Genomic DNA, 22,337 nt, shown 5'->3' on the forward strand with positions numbered 1-22,337 from the left:
CCTTCCTCTCCAAATTCGGCCATGTTGATGGCCTTGCACTCTCCTTTTGGATTTTCTTCTATATTGCTTGGGAGAGTACTAGGAGGGAGTTCAGTAATTTTCTTGCTCAGCTGTCCCACTTGTGCCTCTAAATTCCTAATGGAGGACCTTGTTTCAGTCATGAAACTTTGAGTGGTTTTGATTAGATCAGAGACCATAGTTGCTAAGTCAGAGGGGTTCTGCTTAGAATTCTCTGTCTGTTGCTGAGAAGATGATGGAAAAGGCTTGCCATTGCTAAACCTGTTTCTTCCACCATTATTGTTGTTGAAACCTTGTTGAGGTCTCTGTTGATCCTTCCATGAGAAATTTGGATGATTTCTCCATGAAGAATTATGGGTGTTTCCATAGGGTTCTCCTAGGTAATTCACCTCTTCCATTAAAGGGTTCTCAGGATCATAAGCTTCTTCTTCAGATGAAGCATCCTTAGTACTGCTTGGTGCATTTTGCATTCCAGACAGACTTTGAGAAATCAAATTGACTTGTTGAGTCAATATTTTATTCTGAGCCAATATGGCATTCAGAGTATCAATCTCAAGAACTCCTTTCTTCTGATTTGTCCCATTGTTCACAGGATTCCTTTCAGAAGTGTACATGAATTGGTTATTTGCAACCATTTCAATTAGCTCTTGAGCTTCTGTAGGCGTCTTCTTCAGATGAAGAGATCCTCCAGCAGAGCTATCCAAAGACATCTTGGATAGTTCAGAGAGACCATCATAGAAAATACCTATGATGCTCCATTCAGAAAGCATGTCAGAAGGACATTTTCTGATCAACTGTTTGTATCTTTCCCAAGCTTCATAGAGGGATTCTCCATCCTTCTGTCTGAAGGTTTGGACTTCCACTCTAAGCTTACTCAATTTTTGAGGTGGAAAGAACTTTGCCAAGAAGGCATTGACTAGCTTTTCCCATGAGTCCAGGCTTTCTTTAGGGTGTGAGTCCAACCATGTCCTAGCTTTGTCTCTTACAGCAAAAGGGAATAGCATAAGTCTGTAGACCTCAGGGTCAACCCCATTAGTCTTGACAGTGTCACAGATTTGCAAGAATTCAGCTAAGAACTGATGCGGATCTTCCAATGGAAGTCCATGGAACTTGCAATTCTGTTGCATTAGAGAAACTAATTGAGGCTTAAGCTTAAAGTTGTTTGCTCCAATGGCAGGGATAGAGATGCTTCTCCCATAGAAGTCAGGAGTAGGTACAGTAAAGTCACCCAGCACCTTCCTTGCATTGTTTGCATTGTTGTTGTTTTCGGCTGCCATGTCTTCTTCTTTGAAGATTTCTGTTAGGTCCTCTACAGAGAGTTGTGCCTTAGCTTCTCTTAGCTTTCGCTTCAAGGTCCTTTCAGGTTCAGGATCAGCTTCAACAAGAATGCCTTTGTCTTTGTTCCTGCTCATATGAAAGAGAAGAGAACAAGAAAATATGGAATCCTCTATGTCACAGTATAGATATTCCTTGAGGTGTCAGAGGAACAGAATAATAGAAGAAAGAGGTAGAAGAATTCGAACTGAGTCAGATAGAGTTTGAATTGTGCATTGAGGAGGAGTGGTACTCCATAAATAGAAGGATGTGAGAAGAGAGGAAGAAATTTTCGAAAATTAATTAAAAAGATTTTAAAAACATTTTGAAAAACTTTAATTTGATTTTCGAAAATCAAGAGTGAGAAAAAGATCAAGTAGTTTTTTTTTGAAAGAGATTTGAAATTAGAAATTAAAAAGATATGATTGAGAATTGTTTTGAAAAAGATTTTATTAGAAAGATTTGATTGAAAAGTTATGGTTTTAAAAAGATATGATTGAAAAACAATTTTTAAAAAGATTTGATTTTAAAAATTAATGACTTGCCTAACAAGAAAAGATATGATTCAAACATTAAACCTTTCTCAACAGAAAAGGCAACATACTTTAAATGTTCAATCAAATCATTAATTGTTAGCAAGTATCTTTGAGAAAGGAAAGAAATTGATTTTGAAAACATTTGATTGAAAAGATATGATTTGAAAAAGATTTGATTTTGAAAAACTTTGAAAACTTGAAAAAAATTGATTTTGAAAACAAAATCCTCCCCCTTGTGCCATCCTAGCGTTAAACGCCCAGAATGGTGCACATTCTGGCGTTTAACGCCCAATGCACTACCTTTTTGGGCGTTAAACGCCCAACCAGGCACCCAGGCTGGCGTTTAAACGCCAGTCTGTCCTTCTTCACTGGGCGTTTTGAACGCCCAGCTTTTTCTGTGTAATTCCTCTGCTGCATGTTCTGAATCTTCAGTTCCCTGTACTATTAACTTGAAAATAGAACCAAGATCAAATAAACAATGCATGCAAGACACCAAACTTAAAATTAGACACTAGACTCAAACAAGAAACATAAAATCTTTTTTTTTTTCGGTTTTTATGGTTTTGTAAAATTTTTTTTTTTGTGTTTTTTTCGAAAATTATATGGAAATAGAAAATAAAAGTTTCAGAATTCTTAATTTGAATTCCAGGAATCATTGCAATGCTAGTCTAAGACTCCGGTCCAGGAATTAGACATGGCTTCACAGCCAGCCAAGCTTTCAAAGAAAGCTTCAGTCCAAAACACTAGACATGGCCAATGGCCAGTGGTGGACGAAATTGTATCTCTTTATGGAATATGATAATAGAGCCTGGTCCAAGATCAACTTCGTTCAACTAACCAGCAAGTGCACTGGGTCGTCCAAGTAATACCTTACGTGAGTAAGGGTCGATCCCACGGAGATTATTGGCTTGAAGCAATCGATGTTTATTTTATTAATCTTAGTCAGGATGCCAATAAGGTTAATTGGATTTTACTTGTAAAAAGCCAAACTACAAACTACTTAAAATTGTAAGTTGGAATAATAAAGAATACTAGCGTTTACTTGTTATTCAGTAATGGAGAATATGTTGGAGTTTTGGAGATGCTTTGTCCTTTGACTTCAACTCTTCCTTGAAATCCTCTTCTCACACGCAGATTCCTTCCATGGCAAGCTCTATGTAGGGTGTCACCGTTGTCAGTGGCTACTTCCCATCCTCTCAGTGAAAACGTTCCTATGCTCTGTCACAGCACGGCTAATCATCTGTCGGTTCTCAATCAGGTTGGAATAGAATCCATTGATTCTTTTGCGTCTGTCACTAACGCCCAGCCCTCAGGAGTTTGAAGCACGTCACAGTCATTCAATCCCAGAATCCTACTCGGAATACCACAAACAAGGTTTAGACTTTCCGGATTCTCATGAATGCCGCCATCAATCCGGCCTATACCACGAATATTCTGTTGGGGAATCTAAGAGATATTCATTCAGTCTGATGTAGATTGGAGGTGGTTGTCAGGCACACGTTCATAGATTGAGGAAGGTGATGAGTGTCACGGATCATCACCTCCTCCACAATTAAGCGCAAATAAACATCTTAGATAAGAACAAGCGTGTTTGAATGGAAAACAAAGGAATTGTATTAAACCATCGAGACGCTGCAGAGCTCCTCACCCCCAACAATGGAGTTTAGAGACTCATGCCGTCACAGAGTATGTAATTCAGATCTGAAAATGTCATGAGGTACAAGAAATGTCTGTAAAAGTTGTTTAAATAGTAAACTAGTAACCTAGGTTTACAGAAATTGAGTAAACAGAGATAATTGGTGCAGAAATCCACTTCTGGGGCCCACTTGGTGTGTGCTGGGGCTGAGACTAAAGCTATCCACGAGTAGAGGCCTTTCTTGGCGTTAAACTCCAGGTTATGACGTGTTTTGGGCGTTCAACTCCGGATCATGACGTTTTTCTGGCGTTTAACTCCAGACAGCAGCATGTACTTGGCGTTCAACGCCAAGTTACGTCGTCTATCTTCGCGCAAAGTATGAACTATTATATATTGCTGGAAAGCCCTGGATGTCTACTTTCCAACGCCGTTGAGAGCGCGCCAATTGGACTCCTGTAGCTCCAGAAAATCCATTTCGAGTGCAGGGAGGTCAGGATCCAACAACATCAGCAGTCCTTTTTCAGCCTAAGTCAGATTTTTGCTCAGCTCCCTCAATTTCAGCCAGAAAATACCTGAAATCACAGAAAAATATACACACTCATAGTAAAGTCCAGAAATATGATTTTTGCTTAAAAACTAATAAAATTCTATTAAAAACTAATTAAAACATACTAAAATTTACAAGAAATTACCCCCAAAAAGCGTACAAAATATCCGCTCATCACAACACCAAACTTAAACTGTTGCTTGTCCTCAAGCAACTAGATGAATAAAATAGGTTCTAACAGAAATTAAGAAGTAATAATATTTTAGAGTTTTAAATGAAGCTCAGATTCTTATTAGATGAGCGGGGCTTGTAGCTTTTTGTTTCTGAACAGTTTTGGCATCTCCCTGTATCTTTTGAATTTCAGAATGATTGGCATCCTTAGGAACTCAGAATTCAGATAGTATTATTGACTCTCCTAGTGTAGTATGTTGATTCTTGAACACAGTTATTTTATGAGTCTTGGCCGTGGCCCTAAGCACTTTGTCTTCCAGTATTACCACCGGATACATAAATGCCACAGACACATAACTGGGTGAACCTTTTCAGATTGTGACTCAGCTTTGCTAGAGTCCCCAGTCAGTGGTGTCCAGAGCTCTTAAACACACTCTTTTGCTTTGGATCACGACTTTAACCACTCAGTCTCAAGCTTTTCACTTGGACCTTCATGACACAAGCACATGGTTAGGGACAGCTTGATTTAGCCGCTTAGGCCTGGATTTTATTTTCTTGGGCCCTCCTATCCAGTGATGCTCAAAGCCTTGGATCCTTTTTACTCTTACCTAGGGCTCATGGCTTGTTTTTTTTTTTTTTTGAACTGCTTTTTCTTGCTTCAAGAATCAATTTCATGATTTTTCAGATCATCAATAATATTTTTCGTGTTCCTCATCCTTTCAGGAGCCAATATTCATCAAATTCAAAGTACAATTTATGCACTGTTCAAGCATTCATTCAGAGGACAAAAAGTATTGCCACCACATATTTAATTATGATTTTTATTATTAAGAACTCGAAAATATAAATCACTTCTTTATTCTAAAAAAATCTACTACTTTATTCATGCCTGATGATGATGAGAAAAATAAATTATAGCTTAATTGGAGATAAAATCAAAATAGATATACTAATTACTACTAAATATCTAACTTCTAAGGTCAATTTCTAAAAAGAATAATTATCACAGAGTTGAAGCAGAAAAAATTGGAACTCAGCAACCTGTTGTTTTGAGGAGTAGATGCTCCTCTAATCTTTGGGGTGTGGTTCAAGGATTAATTTTTGGCGCTTCAGCTCCCTTATATCACGCCCTTGCTCTTCCTGTTCTTTGAGCATTTTGCAAATCATGCTACCTTGATTGTTCTGTTCTTCCTTTATTTGATCCATAGCTTCTTGCAATCTGGAAATAGAAGCCTCAAGCTGTTCCCAATATTAGAATTGGGGTAGTTCTGGGAGGGCTTCTTGTGCTCTCCTCTTGGTTGCATCCTCTTGCTGCTGTTGTCTGATCATTGATGTTCCAGTAATGGGCTTTTCAATTAGGATATATTCAGTTATTCCCATCTTTACTCCAGCATCTTTGCAAAGCATAGAAATTAGGCTTGGATAAGCCAATTTGGCGTCCTTAGAATTCTTGTTTGCAATTTTATATAGCTCACATGAGATCAGCTGATGGACTTCCACTTCTTTTCCCAGCATGATGCAGTGAATCATGACAGCTCTTTTGATGGTAACTTCAGAACGGTTGCTGGTGGGCAATATGGAACGACTAATAAAGTCCAGCCAGCCTCTAGCTACTGGTTTTAGATCTTCTCTTTTGAGTTGAACTGGGGTGCCAGTCGTACTGGTAGTCCACTTGGCTCCAGGGACGCATATATCTTCCAAGATCTTGTCCAATCCTTTATTGACCCTCATCATTCTCCTATTAAAGGAGTCTGGGTCATCCTTCAGTTGAGGAATCTTGAATATCTCCCTGATCTTGTCAGCATTGGTATGAATGATCTTTCCTCTGACTACGGTCTTATGGTCAAAGAGAGCTGCTCCAATGATTCTTTGCCTTTCTGTCTGCCATAGATTAGCATAGAATTCCTGAACCATGTTCCTTCCCACTTTCGTTTCAGGATTGGCCAGAATTTTCCAATTCCTGTTTCGAATCTGCTCTTGGATCTCCGGATATACATCTTCTTTCAGATCAAATATGACTTCCGGGATCACTGATCTGTGACTCATTATCTTGTAGTAATGGTCTGAATGTTCTTTAGTTAAGAACTTCCCTTGATTCCAAAGTGGCTTTGGATTGCTTTCTTTCTTGCCTCTTGGGTTGGGTTGTTTCCCTTTTGGAGCCATGATCAAGAGACACAATAGTTTTTGTGATCACGGGTAAAACACACCAAACTTAGAGCTTTGCTTGTCCTCAAGCAAAAGAGAAGAAAGAAGAGGGATAAGAGGAGAGCAATGTGGAATGGTGATGATGAGGAGGGTGCCGAATACAAGATATAGGGAGGGGGGTGGGTAATTTCGAAAAATAAGAAAGAGATAAGATAGAAGATATGATTTTAAAAGATATGATCAGAAAAAGATATAATTTTAAAAAGAGAAAGATATGAATAATAATTTAAAAGATAAATTTGAAATTTACTTTTGAAAAAGATTTTAAAAAAATAATTAAGTTTTGAAAACAAATTTGAAAAGATGATGGGTTGGATTTGAAAGCCATTTGTTTTTTTTGGGTTAAGATATATCTAAAACATTTGCGAAATTGGATTTTAGAAATTAGGATAAAAACTTTTGGAATTGAAAGTGATAATTTGAAATATGTTTATGCAAGAAATCATGAATTAAAACATAAAAATTTAGAAAAATTAGGATTAAAAACGAAATTGTACCTCCTCCCACCATCCTGGCATTAAACGCCCAACTGTTGCATGGTTTGGGCGTTTAACGCCCAAATGTTGCTTCTCCTGGGCGTTCAACGCCCATTTGGTGCTTCTTTCTGGCGTTGAACGCCAGGAAGTCTTTCTTCACTGGGCGTTTTTCTGAACGCCCAGGATGCTAGCAGACTGGCGTTAAACGCCCAGAAGGTGCATCTTTCTGGCGTTTAACGCCCAGAAGATGCTCCTTTCTGGCGTTTAACGCCCAGATGGCCACCCTTACTGGCGTTAAACGCCTAATGGGAGCTTCTCTTGGGCGTTTAACGCCCAAAGTATTTCTTACTGGCTTTTTCACGCCAGTGAGCTTCCAAGTTTCCCTGTAACTCTGTGACTTCAACCAATTGCTATTTTCACCTTTTGAAGACACTTGGACTTAAACCTATATAAAAGAAAGAAATTTATTTAATAAGTAAAGATACTTTGTAAATGGCTGGGTTGCCTCCCAGCAAGCGCTTCTTTAATGTCATTAGCTGGACTATTGCTGAGTTTTAATTAAGTCTCAGTCTTGAGCATTCTTGCTCGAAATTATCTTCAAGATAGTGTTTAACTCTTTGTCCATTGACAATGAACTTTTTGTTAGAGTTACTATCCTGAAGTTCTATGTATCCATATGGTGATACGCTTGTAATTACATATGGACCTCTCCACCGGGATTTTAATTTCCCAGGGAATAATTTGAGCCTTGAATTAAATAACAGAACTTTCTGTCCTGGCTCAAAGACTCTGGATGACAATTTCTTATCATGCCATCTTTTCGCTTTCTCTTTGTAAATTTTTGCATTTTCGAAAGCATTGAGTCTAAATTCCTCTAGCTCATTTAACTGGAGTAATCGTCTTTCTCCAGCTAACTTGGCATAAAGGTTCAGGAATCTGGTTGCCCAGTAGGCCTTGTGTTCTAGTTCCACTGGCAAGTGGCACGCCTTTCCATACACAAGCTGGTATGGAGAGGTCCCTATAGGGGTCTTAAATGCTGTTCTGTATGCCCACAGAGCATCATCCAAGCTTCTTGCCCAATCCTTTCTACGGTTAATTACAGTCCGTTCCAGGATTCTTTTGAGTTCTCTATTTGAGACTTCAGCTTGCCCATTAGTTTGTGGATGATATGGAGTAGCCACTCTGTGGTTGACTCCATAACGTACCAGAGCAGCATAAAGCTGTTTATTACAGAAATGAGTGCCCCCATCACTGATCAACACTCTAGGGATACCAAATCTGCTGAAGATATGTTTCTGGAGGAATTTCAACACTGTTTTAGTGTCATTAGTGGGTGTTGCAATAGCCTCCACCCATTTGGATACATAATCCACTGCCACCAGAATATAGGTGTTTGAGTATGATGGTGGGAAAGGTCCCATGAAGTCAATGCCCCATACATCAAACAACTCAATCTCCAAGATCCCTTGCTGAGGCATGGCATAACTGTGAGGTAGGTTGCCTGATCTTTGGCAATTGTCACAATTAAGCACAAATGCTCGGGAATCTTTATAGAGAGTAGGCCAGTAGAAGCCACTTTGGAGGACTCTTGTGGCTGTTCGCTCACTTCCAAAATGTCCTCCATACTGTGATCCATGGCAATGCCAAAAGATCTTCTATGCTTCCTCTTTAGGTACACATCTACGGATTACTCCGTCTGCACATCTCTTGAAGAGATATGGTTCATCCCAAAGATAGTACTTTGCATCTGTGATTAATTTCTTTGATTGCACCCTACTGTACTCTTTGGGTATGAATCTCACTGCCTTGTAGTTTGCAATGTCTGCAAACCATGGTACTTCCTGGATGGCAAACAGTTGCTCATCCGGAAAAGTTTCAAAGATCTCAGTGAGAGGGAGGGACGCCCCTTCTACTGGTTCTATTCGGGACAGGTGATCTGCTACTTGATTTTCTGTCCCTTTTCTGTCTCTTATTTCTATATCAAACTCTTGCAGAAGCAACACCCATCTGATGAGTCTGGGTTTTGAATCCTGCTTTGTGAGTAGATATTTAAGAGCAGCATGATCAGTGTACACAATCACTTTTGATCCTACTAAATAGGATCTGAATTTGTCAATGGCGTAAACCACTGCCAGTAGCTCTTTTTCTGTGGTTGTGTAATTCTTCTGTGCATCATTTAGAACATGGCTGGCATAGTAAATGACGTGCAGAAGCTTGTCATGCCTTTGTCCCAACACTGCACCAATGGCATGGTCACTGGCATCACACATCAATTCAAATGGTAATGTCCAGTCTGGTGCAGAGATGATTGGTGCTGTAACCAATTTAGCTTTCAGAGTCTCAAATGCCTGCAGACACTCTTTATCAAAGATAAATGGCGTGTCAGCAGCTAGCAGGTTGCTCAGAGGTTTGGCGATTTTTGAAAAATCCTTTATAAACCTCCTATAGAATCCTGCATGCCCCAGAAAGCTTCTGATTGCCTTAACATTGGCAGGTGGTGGTAATTTTTCAATTACCTCTACCTTAGCTTGATCCACCTCTATTCCCTTGTTCGAAATTTTGTGCCCAAGGACAATTCCTTCAGTCACCATAAAGTGACATTTTTCCCAATTTAAAACCAGGTTAGTCTCTTGGCATCTTTTCAGAACAAGTGCTAAATGGTTAAGGCAGGAGCTGAATGAGTCTCCAAATACTGAAAAGTCATCCATGAAGACTTCCAGAAATTTTTCCACCATATCAGAGAAAATGGAGAGCATGCACCTCTGAAAGGTTGCAGGTGCATTGCACAGGCCAAATGGCATCCTTCTGTATGCAAATACTCCAGATGGGCATGTGAACGCCGTTTTCTCCTGATCCTGGGGATCTACTGCAATTTGATTATAACCTGAATATCCATCCAGGAAGCAGTAGTATTCATGACCTGCTAGTCTTTCTAGCATCTGGTCTATGAATGGTAAAGGAAAATGATCCTTTCTGGTGGCTGTATTGAGTCTTCTATAATCAATGCACATACGCCACCCTGTAACTGTTCTTGTAGGAACCAGTTCATTTTTTTCATTATGAACCACTGTCATGCCTCCCCTCTTAGGGACAACTTGGATAGGGCTCACCCAGGGGCTGTCAGAAATAGGATAAATAATCCCAGCCTCTAGTAATTTAGTGACCTCCTTCTGCACCACTTCTTTCATGGCTGGGTTCAGCCGCCTCTGTGGTTGGACCACAGGCTTGGCGTCACCCTCCAGTAGGATCTTATGCATGCATCTGGCTGGGCTAATGCCCTTAAGATCACTGATGGACCACCCAAGAGCTGTCTTGTGTGTCCTTAGCACTTGAATTAGTGCTTCCTCTTCCTGTGGCTCTAAGGTAGAGCTTATAATTACAGGAAAGGTATCACCTTCTCCCAGAAATGCATATTTCAGGGAAGGTGGTAATGGTTTGAGCTCGGGTTTAGGAGGTTTCTCCTCTTCCTGAAGGATTTTCAGAGGTTCTACTATTTTCTCTGACTCCTCCAGATCAGGCTGGACGTCTTTAAAGATGTCCTCTAGCTCTGATTCGAGACTCTCAGCCATATTGACCTCTCTTACCAGAGAGTCAATAATATCAACACTCATGCAGTCATTTGGGGTGTCTGGATGTTGCATGGCTTTGACAACATTCAACTTGAACTCCTCCTCATTGACTCTCAAGGTTACTTCCCCTTTTTGGACATCAATGAGGGTTCGGCCAGTTGCTAGGAAAGGTCTTCCTAGAATGAGAGTTGCACTCTTGTGCTCCTCCATTTCCAGCACCACAAAGTCAGTAGGGAAGGCAAATGGCCCAACCTTGACAATCATGTCCTCAATCACGCCTGATGGGTACTTAATGGAGCCATCAGCAAGTTGAAGACATATCCTGGTTGGTTTAATTTCTTCAGTTAAACCAAGCTTCTTGATAGTAGATGCAGGTATTAAGTTGATACTTGCCCCAAGATCACATAAAGCTTGCTTGGTACAATTACCCTCTAATGTGCATGGTATCATAAAGCTCCCAGGATCTTTAAGCTTCTCAGGTAAGCTTTTCAGAATGACTGCACTGCATTCTTCGGTGAGGTAAACTTTTTCAGTTTCCCTCCAATCCTTCTTATGACATAAGATCTCTTTCATGAACTTAGCATAAGAGGGTATTTGCTCAAGTGCTTCTGCAAACGGGATCTTTATTTCAAGAGTCCTGAGATAGTCTGCAAAGCGGGCAAATTGCTTATCCTGTTCCGCTTGGCGGAGTTTTTGAGGATAAGGCATTTTGGCTTTGTATTCCTCAACCTTAGTTGCTGCAGGTTTATCACCTACAGGAGTGGGTTGGGAAGCCTTTTTGGAAAGGTCAGCACTTGTATGTGACTGATTCCCCACTGGCATTTGAATGCCAGTGGTGGGAGCTGGAGTGGCGTTAGACGCCACTTCCTTGTTTGTTACTGGCGTTTGAATGCCAGAACCATGCTCCCTTTGGGCGTTAAACGCCGGATTCATGCTTGTTTCTGGCGTTGAACGCCAGGAATGAGCATGGTCTGGGCGTTCAGCGCCAGCTTTGTTCCTCTCTGGGCTCTGATTGTTCTCAGAGGGATTTTGAGTATCCTCTTGTTCATTTCTTGGTTTCCTGCTGCTTTGGAGTGAGGTATTTAATGTTTTCCCACTTCTTAATTGAACTGCTTGGCATTCTTCTGTTATTTGTTTTGACAGTTGCTTTTCTGTCTGCTTTAATTGCACTTCCATGTTCTGTTAGCCATTCTTGTTTCCTGTAATATTTCCTTGAATTCGGCTAGCTGCTGAGTTAGAAAATCTAATTGCTGATTGAATTCATTAGCCTGATCCACTGGACTGAGTTCTGCAGTTACTGTTTTAGCTTCTTCTTTCATGGAGGATTCACTGCTTAGGTACAGATGCTGATTTCTGGCAACTGTATCAATAAGCTCCTGAGCTTCTTCAATTGTTTTTCTCATGTGTATAGATCCACCAGCTGAGTGGTCTAGAGAAATCTGAGCTTTTTCTGTAAGCCCATAGTAGAAGATGTCTAATTGCACCCATTCTGAAAACATTTCAGAGGGGCATTTTCTTAGCATCTCTCTGTATCTCTCCCAAGCATCATAAAGGGATTCATTATCTCCTTGTTTGAAGCCTTGGATGTTTAGCCTTAGCTGTGTCATCCGTTTGGGAGGGAAATAGTGATTCAGGAATTTTTCTGACAGCTGTTTCCATGTTTTTATGCTGTTCTTAGGCTGGTTATTTAACCACCTCTTAGCTTGATCTTTTACAGCAAATGGAAACAGTAATAATCTGTAGACATCCTGATCTACTTCCTTATCATGTACTGTATCAGTAATTTGCAGAAATTGTGCCAGAAACTCTGTAGGTTCTTCATGTGGAAGACCGGAATACTGGCAGTTTTGCTGCACCATGATAATGAGCTGAGGATTCAGCTCAAAGCTACTAACTCCAATGGAGGGTATACAGATACTACTCCCATATGAAGCAGTAGTGGGGTTAGCATATGACCCCAGAGTCCTCTTGGACTGTTCATTCATAGGTGCTTCCATGTTGGATTGAACAATAGAGTTATTTGTTTATAAAGGATTGTGGAATAAATAAAATGGAATATATATAAAAAAAATATTTTGAAAATACTTTGTGAAAATTTTCCGAAAAATTTGAAATTGAAATTTGGATTTTATATTAAAAATTTCGAAAAAGTAGTTTTTAAAATTGGTTAGAAAATAAATTTTTTTTTGAATTTTGAATTTTATGATGAAAGAGAAAAACACACAAAAGACACAAGATTTAAAATTTTTAGATCTAATGCTCCTTATTTTCGAAAATTTTTGGGGGGAAAACACCAAGGAACACCAAATTTAAAAATTTTAAGATCAAGACACAAGAAAAACTCAAGAACACCTAGAAGATTCACAATAACACCAAGAACAAAAGAAAGAACACCAAACTTAAAATTTTTAGAAAACTTTAATAAATTTTCGAAAATTAAAGAAAACTTAACAAGAAAACACCAAACTTAGAGTTTGGTACAAGATTCAATCCAAGAAAAATTATTTTTGAAAAAGGTTCCAAAGGGTATAACCAATTATCAAGAACAAATTGAAAATCAAGGAAGAACCAAGAAAACTCAACACGAGAATTTTAGAGAAAATATAAAATATGCAATTAACACCAAACTTAGAACAAGACACTAAACTCACGAAAATTAGCAATTAATTAAAAGAAAAATAATAAATTTTGAAAAGAAATTTTTTTTTTTTGAAAATAAACTATCCTATCAAGATTTAATGACTCTATAACAATAAAAAATAAAAATAAAAATAAATTATTCCTAATCTAAGAAATAAAATAAGCCTTCAATTGTCCAAACTCAATAATCCCCGGCAACGGCGCCAAAAACTTGGTGGACGAAATTGTATCTCTTTATGGAATATGATAATAGAGCCTGGTCCAAGATCAACTTCGTTCAACTAACCAGCAAGTGCACTGGGTCGTCCAAGTAATACCTTACGTGAGTAAGGGTCGATCCCACGGAGATTATTGGCTTGAAGCAATCGATGTTTATTTTATTAATCTTAGTCAGGATGCCAATAAGGTTAATTGGATTTTACTTGTAAAAAGCCAAACTACAAACTACTTAAAATTGTAAGTTGGAATAATAAAGAATACTAGCGTTTACTTGTTATGCAGTAATGGAGAATATGTTGGAGTTTTGGAGATGCTTTGTCCTTTGACTTCAACTCTTCCTTGAAATCCTCTTCTCACACGCAGATTCCTTCCATGGCAAGCTCTATGTAGGGTGTCACCGTTGTCAGTGGCTACTTCCTATCCTCTCAGTGAAAACGTTCCTATGCTCTGTCACAGCACGGCTAATCATCTGTCGGTTCTCAATCAGGTTGGAATAGAATCCATTGATTCTTTTGCGTCTGTCACTAACGCCCAGTCCTCAGGAGTTTGAAGCACGTCACAGTCATTCAATCCCAGAATCCTACTCGGAATACCACAGACAAGGTTTAGACTTTCCGGATTCTCATGAATGCCGCCATCAATCTGGCCTATACCACGAAGATTCTGTTGGGGAATCTAAGAGATATTCATTCAGTCTGATGTAGAACGGAGGTGGTTGTCAGGCACACGTTCATAGATTGAGGAAGGTGATGAGTGTCACGGATCATCACCTCCTCCTCAATTAAGCGCAAATAAACATCTTAGATAAGAACAAGCGTGTTTGAATGGAAAACAAAGGAATTGTATTAAATCATCGAGACGCTGCAGAGCTCCTCACCCCCAACAATGGAGTTTAGAGACTCATGCCGTCACAGAGTATGTAATTCAGATCTGAAAATGTCATGAGGTACAAGAAATGTCTGTAAAAGTTGTTTAAATAGTAAACTAGTAACCTAGGTTTACAGAAATTGAGTAAACAGAGATAATTGGTGCAGAAATCCACTTCTGGGGCCCACTTGGTGTGTGCTGGGGCTGAGACTAAAGCTATCCACGAGTAGAGGCCTTTCTTGGCGTTAAACTCCAGGTTATGACGTGTTTTGGGCGTTCAACTCCGGATCATGACGTTTTTCTGGCGTTTAACTCCAGACAGCAGCATGTACTTGGCGTTCAACGCCAAGTTACGTCGTCTATCTTCGCGCAAATATGGACTATTATATATTGCTGGAAAGCCCTGGATGTCTACTTTCCAACGCCGTTGAGAGCGCGCCAATTGGACTCCTGTAGCTCCAGAAAATCCATTTCGAGTGCAGGGAGGTCAGGATCCAACAGCATCAGCAGTCCTTTTTCAGCCTAAGTCAGATTTTTGCTCAGCTCCCTCAATTTCAGCCAGAAAATACCTGAAATCACAGAAAAATACACACACTCATAGTAAAGTCCAGAAATATGATTTTTGCTTAAAAACTAATAAAATTCTATTAAAAACTAATTAAAACATACTAAAATTTACAAGAAATTACCCCCAAAAAGCGTACAAAATATCCGCTCATCAGCCAGCCAAACCTTAGCAGATCATTGCTCCAATAGCAAGATTGATAGAAATCAACAAGCTCTTGTGATGATAAGTTGAAACCTCGGTCCAATAAGATTAGACATGGCTTCTCAGCCAGCCAGATTTCAACAGATCATCATGAAACTCTAGAATTCATTTTTAAAGAAATTCTGAAAAATACCTAATCTAAGCAACAAGATGAACCGTCAGTTGTCCATACACGAAACAATCCCCCGGCAACGGCGCCAAAAACTTGGTGCACGAAATTGTGATCAATACTTTTCACAACTCAAATAATCCCCGGTAATGAATCCAAAAACTTGGTGTTCAATACCATGGCATAAACACAACTTCGCACAACTAACCAGCAAGTGCACTGGGTCGTCCAAGTAATAAACCTTACGCGAGTAAGGGTCGATCCCACGGAGATTGTTGGTATGAAGCAAGCTATGGTCACCTTGTAAATCTTAGTCAGGCAGACTCAAATGGGTATAGTGATATACGAATAAAACATAAAGATAAAGATAGAGATACTTATGTAATTCATTGGTAGGAATTTCAGATAAGCGTATGAAGATGCTTGGTCCCTTCCGTCTCTATGCTTTCCTACTGTCTTCATCCAATCCTTCTTACTCCTTTCCATGGCAAGCTTATGCAAGGGTTTCACCGTTGTCAGTGGCTACCTCCCATCCTCTCAGTGGAAATGTTCAACGCACCCTGTCACGGCACGGCTATCCATCTGTCGGTTCTCGATTAGGCCGGAATAGAATCCAGTGATTCTTTTGCGTCTGTCACTAATGCCCTGCCTTCAGGAGTTTGAAGCACGTCACAGTCATTCAATCATTGAATCCTACTCAGAATACCACAGACAAGGTTAGACCTTCCGGATTCTCTTGAATGCCGCCATCAGTTCTTGCCTATACCACGAAGACTCTGATCTCACGGAATGGCTGGCTCGTTTGTCAGGCGAGCACTCGGTTGTCAGGCGATCAACCATGCATCGTGTATCAGAAATCCAAGAGATATTCACCCAATCTAAGGTAGAACGGAGGTGGTTGTCAGTCACACGTTCATAGGTGAGAATGATGATGAGTGTCACGGATCATCACATTCATCAAGTTGAAGAACAAGTGATATCTTGGACAAAGAACAAGCGGAATTGAATAGAAGAACAATAGTAATTGCATTAATACTCGAGGTACAGCAGAGCTCCACACCTTAATCTATGGTGTGTAGAAACTCCACCGTTGAAAATACATAAGAACAAGGTCTAGGCATGGCCGTGAGGCCAGCCTCCCAAAGTGATCAAAAGATCTAAAGAACAAAAGATTCCAAAGATCAGAAGATGAAAATACAATAGTAAAAGGTCCTATATATAGAGAACTAGTAGCCTAGGGTGTACAGAGATGAGTAAATGACATAAAAATCCACTTCCGGGCCCACTTGGTGTGTGCTTGGGCTGAGCAATGAAGCATTTTTCGTGTAGAGACTCTTCTTGGAGTTAAACGCCAGCTTTTGTGCCAGTTTGGGCGTTTAACTCCCATTTTGGTGCCAGTTCCGGCGTTTAACGCTGGGAAATCTGAGGGTGACTTTGAACGCCGGTTTGGGCCATCAAATCTTGGGCAAAGTATGGACTATCATATATTGCTGGAAAGCCCAGGATGTCTACTTTCCAACGCCGTTGCGAGCGCGCCAATTGGGCTTCTGTAGCTCCAGAAAATCCACTTCGAGTGCAGGGAGGTCAGAATCCAACAGCATCTGCAGTCCTTTTCAGTCTCTGAATCAGATTTTTGCTCAGGTCCCTCAATTTCAGCCAGAAAATACCTGAAATCATAGAAAAACACACAAACTCATAGTAAAGTCCAGAAAAGTGAATTTTAACTAAAAACTAATAAAAATATACTAAAAACTAAACCAAATATACTAAAAACATACTAAAAACAATGCCAAAAAGCGTACAAATTATCCGCTCATCAAAGGGTACCGGAGGAGCTTGTATTTTCGAACCCTACAGGAGATGCCTAAGACTAGTCCTGAGATGATGTTTTGGAGAACAATTTCCCACCTTCTATAGATATATATGGATGCGCCAAGGCTCTCAGTTTCTCTTGAAACCATACAAAAAGAAGAAAGGAAGCAAGAGTGGTGGCCAAGAAGAAGGAAGACGAAGATCGAGCAGAAATCATCATCATCTACGTACATCACCACCAAGAAGAAAGAGAAGGGCCATCAAGGGAGCTGCTACCCGAAGCCAAAGAAGGAACCCTACCTCCATCCCTTTCTGATTTTCTTAGTTTTCTTCTTGCTGGGTAAGAACCTCCAACTCTGTGTTATGTTGCGTTTTTGTAAATTAAAGATTCTACCCTTATTAAGCGTCAATTCTTTTAATTGGTGACCAAACCAATTAAATTCAGCCCATCACAAGAGTAAGAACTCTTTTCTTGCTCCATATGCAGCTCGGCCAATTAGCTATGTAAATTGATAAATCTCTTTAATTATGTTTGTTAGGGTTTTCTGATTTAAGATAGCAAAGGACAGACTTTGGTGAATTACATGGAGGAGGTGAATTACATAGGAGAACCCTATGGAAACATCTACAATCCTTCATGGAGGAATCATCCTAATCACTCATGGAAGGATCAACAGAAACCTCAGCAAGGTTTCAATAACAATCAAGGTGGAAGGAACCAGAATAGGTTCAACAACAGACCACCATTCTTATCCTCTCAATGGAATATGGAAACCTCTAAGTAGAGCCTTTCTGACTTAGTCACTCTGGTTTCAACACCCTAGAGGTCTCCTAGCACATGGATCTCATCAAAGTTCAGCTCAAACACTCACCAAGTGGGCCCTAGAAGTGGATTTTAGCACTACATAGACTATCTTACCCTTACCAGTCATTTGTTTTGTATTTAAGTGTTATTTTACATTCTCCATAGGGGAGTACGAACATTATTCGATTATCACTTTGTATTTCCTTTCAGTATAAGTTTCTAAACCTTCTATGTTAGGGGGAGGAGCCCTGTTGAGTCCTATGAATTAATAATAGTATTACTGTTTCTCTTCGATCCGTGTTTGATTTACTTCTAAGATGTATATTCGTTCTTGTACATGGTGAATAGGATGATCAGTGACAATCAGCTTTGTTCATCATACTAAGAGGAACGTGCCTGACAAACACCCACGTCTACTTTGGTTCATGTGAATACGTGACTGGAAAGCACAAACCGCCAGCTATGTTTACACATCTCTCAGACGGCTAATCTACGACTTTGTTGGGGATTTCTTGAGACACCAGTTCAGCTAATTTCTGGGGAAATTAGGGTCTTTGTAGTATAGGCTAGAACCCAAAGAAGCAGCATTCTCTGAACCGTAAGATTCGACCTTGTCTGTGGCATTTTGAGTAGCATCGCCAAGAGAATGAACTATTAGAGCTTCACCCTCCGTCAGATTGGATGACCACGGCCAATGGCGTTTGATCTGGAGCAGAGGAGGTTGATGACCACGGCCTATGGTGTCAATCACATACAGCCTGCTATTAAAGAGATCACTCAAAAGGAAAAAAGACAGTAATAGCAGAGTTAATTCAGAAAGATAATGCAACTCCAATCCTCAACTATATTCCTATTACTGATTGCTGGTGCACGAAATTGCAATCACACTTTTGCAATCCCGCACAACTAACCAGCAAGTGCACTGGGTCATCCAAGTAATACCTTACGTGAGTAAGGGTCGATCCCACGGAGATTGCCGGTTTGAAGCAAGCTATGGTTATCTTGTAACTCTTAGTCAGGATGTCAAAGATTTTCAGGATTGATTGTAAAAAGCAAAAGAACATAAAACAGGTACTTGAATTGCAGTGATGGAGAATAGGTTGAGGTTTTGGAGATGCTCTGTCTTCTGAACCTCTGCTTTCCTACTGTCTTCTTCTTCAAACACGCAAGACTCCTTCCATGGCAAGCTGTATGCAAGGGTTTCACCGTTGTCAGTGTCTACCTCCCATCCTCTCAGTGGAAATGTTCAACGCACCCTGTCACGGCACGGCTATCCAGCTGTCGGTTCTCTACATGTCGGAATAGAATCCAGTGATTCTTTTGCGTCTGTCACTAACGCCCCACAATCGCGAGTTTGAAGCTCGTCACAGTCATTCAATCATTGAATCCTACTCAGAATACCACAGACAAGGTTTAGACCTTCCGGATTCTCTTGAATGCCGCCGTCAATTCTAGCTTATACCACGAAGATTCTGATTAAGGAATCCAAGAGATATCTAATCAATCTAAGGTAGAACGGAGGTGGTTGTCAGGCACGCGTTCATAGTTGAGAATATGATGAGTGTCACGGGTCATCACATTCATCCGGGTTAAGAACAAGTGATATCTTAGAACGGAAGCAAGCATGATTGAATATGAAACAGTAGTAATTGCATTAATCCATCAAGACACAGCAGAGCTCCTCACCCCCAACCATGGGGTTTAGAGACTCATGCTGTAGAAGATACAATGAGAAACGTATAAAGTGTCATGAGGTACCGATACAATGTCAAAAGATCCTATTAATAGTGAACTAGTAACCTAGGGTTTACAGAAATGAGTGAATGACAGAAAAATCCACTTCCGGGCCCACTTGGTATGTGCTTGGGCTGAGCATTGAAGCATTTTCGTGTAGAGGCTCTTTCTGGAGTTAAACGCCAGCTTTTATGCCAGTTTGGGCGTTTAACTCCAATTTCTATGCTAGTTCCAGCGTTAAACGCTGGGAATTTTGAAGCTGATATGCAACGCCGGTTTGGGCCATCAAATCTTGGGCAAAGTATGGACTATTATATATTGCTGGAAAGCCCAGGATGTCTACCTTTTAACGCCGTTGAGAGCGCGCCAATTGGGCTTCTGTAGCTCCAGAAAATCCACTTCGAGTGCAGGGAGGTCAGAATCCAACAGCATCTGCAGTCCTTTTAGCCTCTGAATCAGATTTTTGCTCAGATCCCTCAATTTCAGCCAGAAAATACCTGAAATCACAGAAAAACACACAAACTCATAGTAAAGTCCAGAAAAGTGAATTTTAATTAAAAACTAATAAAAATATACTAAAAACTAACTAAATCCTACTAAAAACATACTAAAAACAATGCCAAAAAGCGTATAAATTATCCGCTCATCACAACACCAAACTTAAATTGTTGCTTGTCCCCAAGCAACTGAAAATCAAAATAGAATAAAAAGAAGAGAATATACTATAGACTCCAAAATATCAAAGAAACATAATTCCAATTAGATGAGCGGGACTAGTAGCTTTTTGCTTCCGAACAGTTTTGGCACCTCGCTTTGTCCTTTGAGGTTCAGAATGATTGGCATCTATAAGAACTCAGAATTCAGATAGTGTTATTGATTCTCCTAGTTAGGTATGATGATTCTTGAACACAGCTACTTTATGAGTCTTGGCCGTGACCCAAAGCACTCTGTCTTCCAGTATTACCACCGGATACATACATGCCACAGACACATGATTGGGTGAACCTTTTCAGATTGTGACTCAGCTTTGCTAGAGTCCTCAATTAGAGGTGTCCAGGGTTTTTAAGCACACTCTTTTTACCTTGGATCACGACTTTAACCGCTCAGTCTCAAGTTTTCACTTGACACCTTCACGCCACAAGCACATGGTTAGGGACAGCTTGGTTTAGCCGCTTAGGCCAGGATGTTATTCCTGTAGGCCCTCCTATCCACTGATGCTCAAAGCCTTGGATCCTTTTTATTACCCTTGTCTTTTGGTTTAAAGGGCTATTGGCTTCTTCTTTTTCTCTTTTCTATTTCTCTCTTTTTTTTTCGTTTTTTTTTTGAATCACTGCTTTTTCTTGCTTCAAGAATCAATTGATGATTTTTCAGATCCTCAATAACAGTTCTCCTTTTCCATCATTCTTTCAAGAGCCAATAATTTTAACATTCTTAAAACAACAAATTCAAAAGACATATGCACTGTTCAAGCATTCATTCAAAAAACAAAAAGTATTGTCACCACATCAAACTAATTCAACTAGTTTCAGAGATGAATTCGAAATCCTGTACTTCTTGTTCTTTTGTGATTAAAGCATTTTTCATTTAAGAGAGGTGATGGATTCATAGGACATTCACAGCTTTAAGACATGAATTTTAAATTTTATTAATCATGAATTAAGAACAAAACTCAGAAATAGATATAAGATAAGACTAATAATAATATGAATCAAAAAATTTAAATAGGCTCCTAATGATAGAGGTTATCACAGAGTTAGGACTCAACAACCTTGATTTTGAAAAGTGGATGCTCCCTCAACTTGAGGGGAGAGCTTTTGGCGTTTCATCTCTTGAAGTTCACGCCCCTGCTTCTCTTGTTCCTTCAGCAATTTGCAGAGCATGCAGTTCTGATTCTGCTGTTCTTCTTTAAGTTGCTCCATAGTTTCTTGCAACTTGGTGATGGATGCTTCTAGGCTGGCCCAGTAGTCAATTTCAGGAAATTCAGGGAGGAACTCCTGCGCCCTCTTTTTGATGGAATTGTCTTGCATTTGTCCTTCCATTGACTTCTTGGTGATTGGATGTTCAATGGGTATGAATTCATCTACTCCCATCTTCACCCCAGCCTCTTTACAGAGCAAGGAGATCAGGCTTGGGTAAGCTAGTTTGGCTTCAGTGGAATTCTTATTTGCAATTGTGTAAATCTCACAAGCAATCAGATGGTGAACCTCCACTTCTTTTCCAAGCATAATGCAATGAATCATCACTGCTCTCTTGATGGTGACCTCAGAACGGTTGCTAGTGGGCAATATGGAACGCCCAATAAAGTCTAGCCATCCTCTTGCAATTGGTTTGAGGTCTCCTCTCTTGAGTTGGTTTGGGACACCTTTTGAATTGGTTATCCATTTAGTTCCAGGGAGGCATATGTCCTCTAGAACTTGATCCAACCCTTTATTTGCTCTCACCATCCTCCTATTAAAGGATTCAGGATCATCATGCAGTTGAGGTAATTTGAAGACCTCTCTTATTTTGTCCAGATGGAAGTAAATAATTCTCCCTCTGACCATGGTTCTGTAGGTATGAAAAGCAGTTCCAGTCATTCTCTGCTTATCTGTCAGCCACAGATTTGAGTAGAATTCCTGAACCATGTTCCTTCCAACCTTTGTCTCAGGGTTGGTTAGAACTTCCCATCCTCTATTTCGAATTTGCTCTTGGATCTCCGGATATTCATCTTCTTTCAGATTGAATTTGACTTCCGGGATCACTGACCTCAGACCCATTATTTTGTGGTAATGGTCTGCATGTTCTTTGGTTAAGAACTTCTCTTGGCTCCAAACATCCTTTGGATTATTCTCTTTCTTGCCTCTTGAATTGGTTTGTTTTCCTCTAGGAGCCATGATCTTGATAAATCTTGGCCTAGTGATCACGGAAAGC

The 22,337-nt window shown here is 40.0% G+C and overlaps 1 non-coding gene across 1 annotated transcript; it reads left to right on the plus strand.

Moving 5' to 3' along the window:
* Nucleotides 1-782: 782 nt before the first annotated feature.
* Nucleotides 783-890, plus strand: LOC130932260 (small nucleolar RNA R71). Its single transcript, XR_009067418.1, has one exon. It is a non-coding gene; the product is annotated as a small nucleolar RNA R71 (small nucleolar RNA).
* Nucleotides 891-22,337: the final 21,447 nt, after the last annotated feature.

The sequence above is a fragment of the Arachis stenosperma genome, chromosome 5, assembly GCF_014773155.1.
Source record: "Arachis stenosperma cultivar V10309 chromosome 5, arast.V10309.gnm1.PFL2, whole genome shotgun sequence".
Taxonomy (NCBI): Eukaryota; Viridiplantae; Streptophyta; class Magnoliopsida; order Fabales; family Fabaceae; genus Arachis; species Arachis stenosperma.